This window comes from Chiloscyllium plagiosum, chromosome 26 (genome assembly GCF_004010195.1).
Source record: "Chiloscyllium plagiosum isolate BGI_BamShark_2017 chromosome 26, ASM401019v2, whole genome shotgun sequence".
NCBI lineage: Eukaryota > Metazoa > Chordata > Chondrichthyes > Orectolobiformes > Hemiscylliidae > Chiloscyllium > Chiloscyllium plagiosum.
In genome coordinates, this window is record NC_057735.1 from 11,449,343 (window position 1) to 11,453,552 (window position 4,210).

A 4,210-nucleotide genomic window follows, 5' to 3' on the forward strand; every position below is an offset into this window, starting at 1 on the left:
CTATAGCAATTTAGCATGGCCAATTCACCTAAGTTGCACATCACTGGACTGTGGGAGGAAACCAGAGCTTCAGGAGGAAACCCACGCAGACACAGGGAGAATGTGCAAACTCCATGCAGACACAGTCCCTGGTGCTGTGAGGCAGCTGTGCTAACCACTGAGCCACTGCGTCCAAAGATGTGATTAGTCTTTAGAGGTGCATTAGTCAGACAGAAATGGGTCTGAGTGGGTTACTCTTCAGAGGGTCGGCGTGGTCTTGTTGGGCCGAAGGGCCTGTTTTCACATTGTAGGGAATCTAACCTAATGTAGAGATTTGCAGTAAAGTAATTGCTAAGAGGACACAAGAAATATGTATAGGTAGATAGGGATCAGTTCAGTGAGTGGGAAAATCTTTGGCAAAATGTGGAATAACGTGTCTGTATTTTCATTGCAAGGAACAATAGAAAAGCAGCATCATATTCCCATGAAGAACGCTTGCCAGATTCTGACATAAAAAAGGGATTGGGAATGTGCTGGGATATGAATCATGAAGGGCTGGAATGTGAAACCAGCAAGTGATGGTGAACTGATTGTTGTGATTTTTTTGCAATGGAAGTGGAATATAAAATTCAGGATGGTTTGCCTCAGTTGTAAAGGGTATTGCTGAGATCACATTTGGAATTTTGCACATAGATTTCATTTCTCTATTTAATAAATGATACAAATGGGCGACAAGCTGTTCAGAGAAAGTTCACTTCACTGATATCTAACATGAGGAAGTATGGTTATCTCATGGGGAGATGCAGAATAGTTGGGATTCCAAAGAGGAACTTATAGCTTGCTGTATTGTACACTGTCACTCTCCTTCCAAAATGATGGAGCTCAAGGATCTTCCAGCTCAGAGAGTACAATAGAAAGGACCAATTCTGGATCTTGTATTAACTGAGAGACATTCCCGATATTCTATTGTGTGTTCAAAGCTCAATAACTCTCAATCTGATTACACATTAAACAATCACACTATGCTCACACAATCTACAATACATTCAATGTTTTGTTGGAACACCTTTGGAGGGAGGGGTTCATGAAGTCCTGCACGGCTGTAATAGAAATTTCTTTATTAGCTTCAGGTGGAAATGATTTTAATGTATTAATTATAGTTCTTTGCGTAATCAGAGTCTCATGAAGGAATGGGCTATAATCCTTTGGTTGTTCTTTTCTACTCTGGCAGTTTGGTCTGTTTCAATCACGTGCTACACTCGTTTTCAGACGTCCCAGGCACAATGATTTAAACCTTTTTTTCTGACATTTACAAATATTTCCCTTCAGTTCAAAAGCTCAAGCACTTTTAAAGTTGCCTAGAAAAGCAGCAAATAACCCACAAATAAATGATTTATTCATTAACCAGAATGAACCAATGTCGCTATTCTAGTAGTATAATAATGGCTTTTGAAGTTCATGTTATACTTGCCAACAGAATGTTTCATTGGTCTGGAAATTTTTGACTTAAGTTGGAAATTAGACATGGAATGAATCAAATACACAATGGATACAAATTAATTCTTATAGTTTAATTCTTATATGTTAATGGTTAACATACACAGTCTGTGAGATAGAAGTATACATGCTTAACCTTCTAAATATACCCTAACTACAGACATAAACATATTCATACACATACACATATACTCATACTCTGGCAAATAGAAAATAAAACCGATTTCTCTGCAGAAAGACAAACACGTTAGCCAATGGATTACTTAGAGGGAAAAACATAGGATGCTTCAAAGTCTGTTATACTGATGTTCTGGCAAGAGTGTTCAAGTCACTAATCACATATGGTCATGTCAGCTATCTTTTGTGACAGCATTATCAAGAAACACAATTTTCAGCTGACCTTTTCAAAAGCACAACCATGAACTGATACGGAGGCTTTCTGTTCAGAAACTATAGAGTCATTTAGTCATACCCTTCAGTCTATCTAGTCCACATAAAAACATTCTCAAAGTAAACTGATCCCATGGTTTGGCCCATATCCCTTCAAACCTTTCCTATTTATTCACTTATCCAAATATCTTTTACATGTTCCAACTGTACCTGCATTCACAACCTTCTCTGACACTTCACTCCACATGCCAACCACCCCTGAAGTCCTTATTAAGTCTTTCTCCCTCACCTTAAAATATGCTCCCTAATTTTGAACTCCTGCACCATAGAGATAAGACACTTAGTATTCACCTTGTCTATGCACCCCCTCCCCCATGATTTTATAAACTTCTACAAGGTCACCCCTCAACTTCCTACACTCCAGTGAAAGTAATCTCAACCTATCCAACCAATTTTAATAACACACTCTCCATTCCTACCAACACCCTGGTCAATATTTTCAGAACCCTCTCCAGTTTAGTATTGTTATTCCTATAACAGCGTGACCAAAATTGGACACAACATAATCCAGACGAGGCCTAATCAAACTAGACATAGCGTCCCAACTCCTGTACTCAAAGGTTTGAGCAATGAAGGTGGAAAGGTCAGCTGGACAGCTTTATCTTTGTAAGCATTCCTCCAAATTAACTTGTTCTAATCAAGCTTCCCATCACATCAGTTTGTCTTTAACAGGCTTCCCACCAACTAAACCAGATATAATAAACACCTCTCCAAGTCAGTAACTGATCGAAACAGCCCAGCAGGATATACGGCAAAACAAGCCATTACCACCAGTCCTGTTATTTTGTATTAAAAGCAACCACTAATGTCAAGTGTACCATCAATGTCCTATTTTTAAGAAACCACTTTGGGTGTGACCACAAAACTTGAAATACTTGAAACCTTGGAACGTCAAAACAATCTTCAATATAAAGTATCTTCATAACAGCAAGGTGATATTTTATTCTTTATTTACAATCTGAAAAACTTTGTAATGTTTCCACAAAGTGTATGAATTGTTTCTGTTATAAAAAAGTAATTAACGTTTACTTATTGATTCAGGAGCAAGCTGTCATCTGTGCAATTGTCACAAATTATAAGATTCAAGGAAGTGGCACAGTGGTTAGCACTGCTGCCTCACAACACAAGGGTCCCAGGCTCGATTCCAGCCTCGGGTGACTGTCTGTGTGGAGTTTGCACATTCTCCCCGTGTCTGCGTGGATTTGCTCCGGTTTCCTGCCATAGTCCAAAGATGTGCGAGCCAGGTGAATTGGCCAAGCTAAATTGCCCATAGTGTTAGGTGCATTAGTTAGAGGGGAAATGGGTCTGGGTGGGTTACTCTTCAGAGGGTTGGTGTGGACTGGTTAGGCCAAAAGGGCATGTTTCCGTACTGTAGGGAATCTTAAAAAAAAACTGAATCCCAGTTTGCAGTAACTATGTTAAAAAAAAAGTGTTTCATTATGTTTTTGAAATATAATAAAGTAATTGGGTTAATTCCCATAGATATGTGGAGGTGAGATTGGGAGCAAGCAGAGAGTCCCATCATGGAAGTTCCAAATCACAGCCACATTCTGCCTAATTCCAAGTGTCACGTGGACTGATTGCCTGAGAATCAGGAACTGTCCTGCAGCGGTCCAATACATCTCCTCACAGCTACTACTCTCCAAAGCAGGCAACTTCCTGGTCAACCTTTCCTATACCTTCTCCAAAGCCACCACAAACTTCTCGTAGCTGTGGCGACATGAACTGAACACAATATTCCAAATGTGGCCGAATTAAGGTGCTTTACAGCTGCATCATGACATGACAATATTTCTACTCTAAGCTCCAACTGATAAAGACAGGCATGACATAAGCTTTCTTGAGCATTTTAGCCCTTGTGTTGCCACTTTCAGGGAACTCTGGGTGTACGCCTCGATACCTCTGTATGTTAAAGCTTCTTAGGATTCTGCCTTTTACCGTATACTTCCCAATTTCATGAGACATTCCAAAATGCATCACCCCACATTTGTCCAGACTGAATTCCATCAGGCATTTCTCCACCCAAGTCTCCAAGATATCTAGAGTCATAGAGATAAACAACCCGGAAACAGACCCTTCGGTCCAACTCGTCCATGCTGACCAGATGTCCTAACCTAATCTAGTCCCATTTGCCAGCACTAGGTCCATATCCCTTTAAACCCTTCCTAATCATATACCCATTCAAATGCCTCTTAAATGTTTCAATTGTACCAGCCTCCACCCCTGCCTCTGGCAGTTCATTCCATACACGCACCACCCTCTGCATGAAAATGTTGCCCCTTAG